This window comes from Xyrauchen texanus, chromosome 25 (genome assembly GCF_025860055.1).
Source record: "Xyrauchen texanus isolate HMW12.3.18 chromosome 25, RBS_HiC_50CHRs, whole genome shotgun sequence".
Classification (NCBI taxonomy): Eukaryota; Metazoa; Chordata; class Actinopteri; order Cypriniformes; family Catostomidae; genus Xyrauchen; species Xyrauchen texanus.
In genome coordinates, this window is record NC_068300.1 from 1,051,876 (window position 1) to 1,061,660 (window position 9,785).

A 9,785-nucleotide genomic window follows, 5' to 3' on the forward strand; every position below is an offset into this window, starting at 1 on the left:
CCAGTCAATATGACTCAATGGACACTACGCAGAATGCACACATATTAAAGAAGTGTCTACATTTATTTTTGTGCAAATAAACCCTGAATAATCCTTTAAAGTAACACATTTGAGTTGAGAATAATGTGCAAAATGCAAAATAAAAACAAATTTTTCAGACCCACTTTACATTAAGTGTCTTTATCTACTATGTACTAACATTAAAATAGATATTACAAATACAATTTACATATTTTGTAACTACATGTTGTTCTCACAAGATTCACATTTGCTGCTACTGAGGTTGAGGTACCAGTAGGTTTAGGAGTAACATGTTAACAGTGTAATTAAATGCAAGTATGATGCAACAACACATATGTACATAAAGAGTATAATGCATCAAATGTGCATTATACTTAAAGACACCTAAAATAGACAAATAAACAAACTGAAATTATGTGTGTTGTCAGATGCGCTGGTTTCGTGGCAGTGAAGCGATCATGTTCAAGGCTTCTATGTTGTATCATCGCTTTAAAAACATCTACCTCATTGGAGACGGAGATGAAACCCTGAGTCAAGAGTACATCAACTCACTGCAGGCGGAGAGAGAGAAAGAGAGCAGAGAGACAGGACGACAGACAGACAGATGCTGGAGCAGGTTAGCAGTGCAACACATAACAGACAATTATGTCATAATCTATTTTTTTTTTGGCGCCTGTAGCTCCAATTTTAAATGATTACAATTTCAAAATAGGCCATATATGGATATGCATTTGCAGATTTTTATCCTTTTTGCGAATCAGTACTTGTTGTTTTAGTTTACGTTAATAACTGTTCTATAACTGTGATTCTCTGTTTTCAGTTATCAGTCTGACGGGCATCAACGGAAAGACCACAGGCCTGAAACGTGCACTTTAAACAACTGAACGGGTGCCTCACAAGTATGACATCATCATGCCTCCAACACACACACTCCGTTCCAAACTCTAGTATGCTGCCTCGTTATCTACTGTCATCATGGCCAGCCTAACCCTAACTTTTCACTCGACTCTGGATTCATATTTTTAAATGAGATCACTTGTGATATAATTTTGCTGAGTAACTTTTTGAACAACCTTCATGTCTGTAATGTGGCTATGATGTCTCAATGTTCCCTAGGTAGACAGCACACTAGGGTTTGAAGAAGAGCTACATTCAGTGATTAATTGGGATGTTAAAACACTCTCCTGCTGTTGTTTGACTGATCTGTGATCTGTTTTCAGTGCTGCCACGGAGGACAAGAGCTGACAGGACCCCTGCCGTTCACTTCCTTTTTTTAACTTCATCTTGTCATCAGACTTCTCACTGCTGGAGAGAGTGCAGTTATTTATTTCCCCTGTGATGAACAGAGTTTTAGTCAACATTCCCCGTCCAAAACTATTCTTCGTTTTGTATACATCATGAATTCCTCTCTCCTCGCCGTCAGTATTTTAAGAGCTTATCTGAGATTTTTTAGAATATGAAAACCTCACGCTGCTGCTCTGAGGTCTGATTTTTACTTGTGTGTGTCATCATTTATTCACCTCATAGTTCTGTACCCAAATGACTTCTTTCCTGCATTCTCCCCAACATCTCATTTTGTGTTCATGTGGGTTTAGAACAACATAAACTTAGAGTAAATGATAACAGAACGTTATTTTTTGGGTGAACTAACCCTTTAACCCTAAATATGTTGCTGTCAGCAGCACAGAGCAATGTGTGTGTATCCACGCTTTCACATTTGATGGTTTACTTCAGTGTGCCAAAACTTGAATGCTCAGACAGAGAGAAAATATTTCTGGTAAACTTCTGATGTTTGTTTTCATCCTTTGAGTCCACCATCAGCCCACAGAACACTCTCAGACTGAGATCAGACTTCGAGGTCTGATCTCGGTGAGAGTGACTTGAGTGTTTGTTTTGAGGTCTGATCTCAGTGAGAGTGATTTGAGTGTTTGTTTTGAGGTCTGATCTCGGTGAGAGTGACTTGAGTGTTTGTTTTGAGGTCTGATCTCTGTGAGAGTGATTTGAGTGTTTGTTTTGAGGTCTGATCTCGGTGAGAGTGATTTGAGCGTTTGTTTTGAGGTCTGATCTCAGTGAGAGTGATTTGAGGGTTTGTTTTGAGGTCTGATCTCAGTGAGAGTGATTTGAGGGTTTGTTTTGAGGTCTGATCTCTGTGAGAGTGATTTGAGGGTTTGTTTTGAGGTCTGATCTCAGTGAGAGTGATTTGAGGGTTTGTTTTGAGGTCTGATCTCAGTGAGAGTGATTTGAGGGTTTGTTTTGAGGTCTGATCTCAGTGAGAGTGATTTGAGGGTTTGTTTTGAGGTCTGATCTCAGTGAGAGTGATTTGAGGGTTTGTTTTGAGGTCTGATCTCTGTGAGAGTGACTTGAGGGTTTGTTTTGAGGTCTGATCTCTGTGAGAGTGATTTGAGTGTTTGTTTTGAGGTCTGATCTCGGTGACAGTGATTTGAGTGTTTGTTTTGAGGTCTGATCTCGGTGAGAGTGATTTGAGTGTTTGTTTTGAGGTCTGATCTCGGTGAGAGTGATTTGAGTGTTTGTTTTGAGGTCTGATCTCTGTGAGAGTGATTTGAGTGTTTGTTTTGAGGTCTGATCTCTGTGACAGTGATTTGAGTGTTTGTTTTGAGGTCTGATCTCTGTGAGAGTGATTTGAGTGTTTGTTTTGAGGTCTGATCTCTGTGAGAGTGATTTGAGTGTTTGTTTTGAGGTCTGATCTCTGTGAGAGTGATTTGAGTGTTTGTTTTGAGGTCTGATCTCAGTGACAGTGATTTGAGTGTTTGTTTTGAGGTCTGATCTCAGTGAGAGTGATTTGAGTGTTTGTTTTGAGGTCTGATCTCGGTGAGAGTGATTTGAGGGTTTGTTTTGAGGTCTGATCTCAGTGAGAGTGATTTGAGTGTTTGTTTTGAGGTCTGATCTCGGTGAGAGTGATTTGAGGGTTTGTTTTGAGGTCTGATCTCAGTGAGAGTGATTTGAGGGTTTGTTTTGAGGTCTGATCTCAGTGAGAGTGATTTGAGGGTTTGTTTTGAGGTCTGATCTCGATGAGAGTGATTTGAGCGTTTGTTTTGAGGTCTGATCTCGGTGAGAGTGATTTGAGTGCTTGTTTTGAGGTCTGATCTCGTGAGAGTGATTTGAGGGTTTGTTTTGAGGTCTGATCTCTGTGAGAGTGATTTGAGGGTTTGTTTTGAGGTCTGATCTCTGTGAGAGTGATTTGAGGGTTTGTTTTGAGGTCTGATCTCTGTGAGAGTGATTTGAGGGTTTGTTTTGAGGTCTGATCTCGGTGAGAGTGATTTGAGGGTTTGTTTTGAGGTCTGATCTCTGTGAGAGTGATTTGAGTGTTTGTTTTGAGGTCTGATCTCAGTGAGAGTGATTTGAGTGTTTGTTTTGAGGTCTGATCTCTGTGAGAGTGATTTGAGTGTTTGTTTTGAGGTCTGATCTCTGTGAGAGTGATTTGAGTGTTTGTTTTGAGGTCTGATCTCTGTGAGAGTGATTTGAGCGTTTGTTTTGAGGTCTGATCTCAGTGAGAGTGATTTGAGTGTTTGTTTTGAGGTCTGATCTCGGTGACAGTGATTTGAGTGTTTGTTTTGAGGTCTGATCTCGGTGAGAGTGATTTGAGGGTTTGTTTTGAGGTCTGATCTCAGTGAGAGTGATTTGAGGGTTTGTTTTGAGGTCTGATCTCAGTGAGAGTGATTTGAGGGTTTGTTTTGAGGTCTGATCTCAGTGAGAGTGATTTGAGGGTTTGTTTTGAGGTCTGATCTCGGTGAGAGTGATTTGAGGGTTTGTTTTGAGGTCTGATCTCAGTGACAGTGATTTGAGTGTTTTGAGGTCTGAACTCGGTGACAGTGATTTGAGGGTTTGTTTTGAGGTCTGATCTCTGTGAGAGTGATTTGAGTGTTTGTTTTGAGGTCTGATCTCGGTGACAGTGATTTGAGTGTTTGTTTTGAGGTCTGATCTCGGTGAGAGTGATTTGAGTGTTTGTTTTGAGGTCTGATCTCGGTGACAGTGATTTGAGTGTTTTGAGGTCTGATCTCGGTGAGTGATTTGAGTGTTTGTTTTGAGGTCTGATCTCAGTGAGAGTGATTTGAGGGTTTGTTTTGAGGTCTGATCTCAGTGAGAGTGATTTGAGGGTTTGTTTTGAGGTCTGATCTCAGTGAGAGTGATTTGAGGGTTTGTTTTGAGGTCTGATCTCAGTGAGAGTGATTTGAGTGTTTGTTTTGAGGTCTGATCTCAGTGAGAGTGATTTGAGGGTTTGTTTTGAGGTCTGATCTCAGTGAGAGTGATTTGAGGGTTTGTTTTGAGGTCTGATCTCGGTGAGAGTGATTTGAGGGTTTGTTTTGAGGTCTGATCTCAGTGAGAGTGATTTGAGGGTTTGTTTTGAGGTCTGATCTCAGTGAGAGTGATTTGAGGGTTTGTTTTGAGGTCTGATCTCAGTGACAGTGATTTGAGCGTTTGTTTTGAGGTCTGATCTCTGTGAGAGTGATTTGAGGGTTTGTTTTGAGGTCTGATCTCAGTGAGAGTGATTTGAGGGTTTGTTTTGAGGTCTGATCTCTGTGAGAGTGATTTGAGTGTTTGTTTTGAGGTCTGATCTCGTGAGAGTGATTTGAGTGTTTGTTTTGAGGTCTGATCTCGTGAGAGTGATTTGAGTGTTTGTTTTGAGGTCTGATCTCGTGAGAGTGATTTGAGTGTTTGTTTTGAGGTCTGATCTCAGTGAGAGTGATTTGAGTGTTTGTTTTGAGGTCTGATCTCAGTGAGAGTGATTTGAGTGTTTGTTTTGAGGTCTGATCTCAGTGAGAGTGATTTGAGTGTTTGTTTTGAGGTCTGATCTCGTGAGAGTGATTTGAGTGTTTGTTTTGAGGTCTGATCTCGTGAGAGTGATTTGAGTGTTTGTTTTGAGGTCTGATCTCAGTGAGAGTGATTTGAGTGTTTGTTTTGAGGTCTGATCTCAGTGAGAGTGATTTGAGTGTTTGTTTTGAGGTCTGATCTCGTGAGAGTGATTTGAGTGTTTGTTTTGAGGTCTGATCTCGTGAGAGTGATTTGAGTGTTTGTTTTGAGGTCTGATCTCAGTGAGAGTGATTTGAGTGTTTGTTTTGAGGTCTGATCTCAGTGAGAGTGATTTGAGTGTTTGTTTTGAGGTCTGATCTCGGTGAGAGTGATTTGAGTGTTTGTTTTGAGGTCTGATCTCGGTGAGAGTGATTTGAGTGTTTGTTTTGAGGTCTGATCTCGGTGAGAGTGATTTGAGCGTTTGTTTTGAGGTCTGATCTCGGTGACAGTGATTTGAGCGTTTGTTTTGAGGTCTGATCTCGGTGACAGTGATTTGAGCGTTTGTTTTGAGGTCTGATCTCAGTGAGAGTGATTTGAGTGTTTGTTTTGAGGTCTGATCTCAGTGAGAGTGATTTGAGTGTTTGTTTTGAGGTCTGATCTCAGTGAGAGTGATTTGAGGGTTTGTTTTGAGGTCTGATCTCAGTGAGAGTGATTTGAGTGTTTGTTTTGAGGTCTGATCTCAGTGAGAGTGATTTGAGTGTTTGTTTTGAGGTCTGATCTCGGTGACAGTGATTTGAGGGTTTGTTTTGAGGTCTGATCTCAGTGACAGTGATTTGAGTGTTTGTTTTGAGGTCTGATCTCAGTGAGAGTGATTTGAGTGTTTGTTTTGAGGTCTGATCTCAGTGAGAGTGATTTGAGTGTTTGTTTTGAGGTCTGATCTCTGTGAGAGTGATTTGAGGGTTTGTTTTGAGGTCTGATCTCAGTGAGAGTGAGTTGAGTGTTTGTTTTGAGGTCTGATCTCAGTGAGAGTGATTTGAGGGTTTGTTTTGAGGTCTGATCTCGTGAGAGTGATTTGAGCGTTTGTTTTGAGGTCTGATCTCAGTGACAGTGATTTGAGTGTTTGTTTTGAGGTCTGATCTCGTGAGAGTGATTTGAGGGTTTGTTTTGAGGTCTGATCTCGGTGACAGTGATTTGAGTGTTTGTTTTGAGGTCTGATCTCGTGAGAGTGATTTGAGTGTTTGTTTTGAGGTCTGATCTCGTGAGAGTGATTTGAGCGTTGTTTTGAGGTCTGATCTCGTGACAGTGATTTGAGTGTTTTGAGGTCTGATCTCGTGAGAGTGATTTGAGTGTTTGTTTTGAGGTCTGATCTCAGTGAGAGTGATTTGAGTGTTTGTTTTGAGGTCTGATCTCGTGAGAGTGATTTGAGTGTTTGTTTTGAGGTCTGATCTCGTGAGAGTGATTTGAGTGTTTGTTTTGAGGTCTGATCTCAGTGAGAGTGATTTGAGGGTTTGTTTTGAGGTCTGATCTCGGTGAGAGTGATTTGAGTGTTTGTTTTGAGGTCTGATCTCTGTGAGAGTGATTTGAGGGTTTGTTTTGAGGTCTGATCTCGGTGAGAGTGATTTGAGTGTTTGTTTTGAGGTCTGATCTCGTGAGAGTGATTTGAGTGTTTGTTTTGAGGTCTGATCTCGTGAGAGTGATTTGAGTGTTTGTTTTGAGGTCTGATCTCGGTGACAGTGATTTGAGTGTTTGTTTTGAGGTCTGATCTCGGTGACAGTGATTTGAGTGTTTGTTTTGAGGTCTGATCTCGGTGAGAGTGATTTGAGTGTTTGTTTTGAGGTCTGATCTCGGTGAGAGTGATTTGAGTGTTTGTTTTGAGGTCTGATCTCGGTGAGAGTGATTTGAGTGTTTGTTTTGAGGTCTGATCTCGGTGAGAGTGATTTGAGTGTTTGTTTTGAGGTCTGATCTCAGTGAGAGTGATTTGAGGGTTTGTTTTGAGGTCTGATCTCGGTGAGAGTGATTTGAGGGTTTGTTTTGAGGTCTGATCTCGGTGAGAGTGATTTGAGTGTTTGTTTTGAGGTCTGATCTCGGTGAGAGTGATTTGAGTGTTTGTTTTGAGGTCTGATCTCGGTGAGAGTGATTTGAGTGTTTGTTTTGAGGTCTGATCTCTGTGAGAGTGATTTGAGGGTTTGTTTTGAGGTCTTGTTTTGAGGTCTGATCTCAGTGAGAGTGATTTGAGTGTTTGTTTTGAGGTCTGATCTCTGTGAGAGTGATTTGAGCGTTTGTTTTGAGGTCTGATCTCGGTGACAGTGATTTGAGTGTTTGTTTTGAGGTCTGATCTCGGTGAGAGTGATTTGAGTGTTTGTTTTGAGGTCTGATCTCGGTGAGAGTGATTTGAGTGTTTGTTTTGAGGTCTGATCTCGGTGAGAGTGATTTGAGTGTTTGTTTTGAGGTCTGATCTCGGTGAGAGTGATTTGAGCGTTTGTTTTGAGGTCTGATCTCGTGAGAGTGATTTGAGCGTTTGTTTTGAGGTCTGATCTGTGAGAGTGATTTGAGCGTTTGTTTTGAGGTCTGATCTCGGTGAGAGTGATTTGAGCGTTTGTTTTGAGGTCTGATCTCGGTGAGAGTGATTTGAGTGTTTGTTTTGAGGTCTGATCTCGGTGACAGTGATTTGAGTGTTTGTTTTGAGGTCTGATCTCGGTGACAGTGATTTGAGTGTTTGTTTTGAGGTCTGATCTCGGTGACAGTGATTTGAGCGTTTGTTTTGAGGTCTGATCTCTGTGAGAGTGATTTGAGCGTTTGTTTTGAGGTCTGATCTCGGTGAGAGTGATTTGAGTGTTTGTTTTGAGGTCTGATCTCGGTGAGAGTGATTTGAGTGTTTGTTTTGAGGTCTGATCTCGTGAGAGTGATTTGAGTGTTTGTTTTGAGGTCTGATCTCGGTGACAGTGATTTGAGTGTTTGTTTTGAGGTCTGATCTCAGTGAGAGTGATTTGAGTGTTTGTTTTGAGGTCTGATCTCAGTGAGAGTGATTTGAGGGTTTGTTTTGAGGTCTGATCTCGGTGACAGTGATTTGAGGGTTTGTTTTGAGGTCTGATCTCGGTGACAGTGATTTGAGTGTTTTGAGGTCTGATCTCGGTGACAGTGATTTGAGTGTTTGTTTTGAGGTCTGATCTCTGTGACAGTGATTTGAGGGTTTGTTTTGAGGTCTGATCTCGGTGACAGTGATTTGAGGGTTTGTTTTGAGGTCTGATCTCAGTGACAGTGATTTGAGTGTTTGTTTTGAGGTCTGATCTCGGTGACAGTGATTTGAGTGTTTGTTTTGAGGTCTGATCTCAGTGAGAGTGATTTGAGTGTTTGTTTTGAGGTCTGATCTCAGTGAGAGTGATTTGAGGGTTTGTTTTGAGGTCTGATCTCAGTGAGAGTGATTTGAGGGTTTGTTTTGAGGTCTGATCTCTGTGAGAGTGATTTGAGTGTTTGTTTTGAGGTCTGATCTCAGTGAGAGTGATTTGAGGGTTTGTTTTGAGGTCTGATCTCTGTGAGAGTGATTTGAGGGTTTGTTTTGAGGTCTGATCTCTGTGAGAGTGATTTGAGGGTTTGTTTTGAGGTCTGATCTCAGTGAGAGTGATTTGAGTGTTTGTTTTGAGGTCTGATCTCAGTGAGAGTGATTTGAGGGTTTGTTTTGAGGTCTGATCTCAGTGAGAGTGATTTGAGGGTTTGTTTTGAGGTCTGATCTCAGTGAGAGTGATTTGAGGGTTTGTTTTGAGGTCTGATCTCAGTGAGAGTGATTTGAGGGTTTGTTTTGAGGTCTGATCTCTGTGAGAGTGATTTGAGTGTTTGTTTTGAGGTCTGATCTCAGTGAGAGTGATTTGAGGGTTTGTTTTGAGGTCTGATCTCAGTGAGAGTGATTTGAGGGTTTGTTTTGAGGTCTGATCTCTGTGAGAGTGATTTGAGGGTTTGTTTTGAGGTCTGATCTCGGTGAGAGTGATTTGAGTGTTTGTTTTGAGGTCTGATCTCAGTGAGAGTGATTTGAGTGTTTGTTTTGAGGTCTGATCTCTGTGAGAGTGATTTGAGTGTTTGTTTTGAGGTCTGATCTCGGTGAGAGTGATTTGAGCGTTTGTTTTGAGGTCTGATCTCGGTGACAGTGATTTGAGCATTTGTTTTGAGGTCTGATCTCGGTGACAGTGATTTGAGCGTTTGTTTTGAGGTCTGATCTCAGTGATTTGTTTTTGATTGTGGTTTTCTAAGTAGATCTGGATGGTGACTGACAGGATGAAGACAAATATTCAGTTTTTATAATGAAATATAAATGCATCACTAATATATTTACATTCTCCTCTACAACAAAGCATTAATCACAGCAGCATTATAGCTATATAAAGCTTCGACAGAGTTTAACTGTTATTTTATCACTGATGTCGGTTTCGTACACTCATTGTGACTGTAAATATGACACTATGATTGGATGGGAACTCCAAATTATCCAAGGACTGATAACAACTGGAAAAATACCACTCAGCAGTGTCTGAAAATACAGCTTCTTGAATGTCGACAATCTGGGAAGATATACCAACAAGTCACATCCCATAATCTTGGAGTTTTAAAGACTTTAGTTTCCTGAACAGTTTGGAGGTTTGTTGTTTGTTGTCTTTGTAAAATGTGTACATCAATTACTTGTTAAACACAAGCATTAAAATGTGTAATTGTGTGTGCACAGGGCAGCTACATCATTATACAGTGTGCAGTTACACCATCTTTTACACACAATCTGGATTAATATCGGTGCTAAAACATCAGATGCCTGTGTCATGAAAGCATTAAACCGTAACGTATTACAGCATTGTTCATCATGATCAAACGACTCTAGATTTATATTAGAAAGCACTTGCATGTGCTTTCTGTGTTGACCTTCCAGTAGAACACAGTCAATTAATCTGCAATGTCTTCTGGTGCGTCTGTTATGATTTGATCTGATTATTGTGTTCAAACTTTGAATGTGTCATCCTGTGAATTAAAGTTGC

At 40.8% G+C, this 9,785-nt stretch overlaps 2 long non-coding RNA genes across 2 annotated transcripts; both read left to right on the forward strand.

Annotated features, from left to right (window-relative positions):
* Positions 1 to 453: 453 nt before the first annotated feature.
* LOC127618505 (uncharacterized) lies at positions 454 to 1,387 on the forward strand. The gene is made up of 3 exons (XR_007967436.1): positions 454 to 637; positions 842 to 920; positions 1,242 to 1,387. It is a non-coding gene; the product is annotated as an uncharacterized LOC127618505 (long non-coding RNA).
* Positions 1,388 to 2,036: 649 nt separating this feature from the next.
* Positions 2,037 to 9,785, forward strand: LOC127618695 (uncharacterized). Its single transcript, XR_007967485.1, has 13 exons — positions 2,037 to 2,079; positions 2,440 to 2,599; positions 3,159 to 3,278; positions 3,319 to 3,518; positions 3,559 to 3,598; positions 5,222 to 5,261; positions 5,940 to 5,979; positions 6,487 to 6,966; positions 7,020 to 7,059; positions 7,100 to 7,259; positions 7,337 to 7,656; positions 7,776 to 8,291; positions 8,372 to 9,785. It is a non-coding gene; the product is annotated as an uncharacterized LOC127618695 (long non-coding RNA).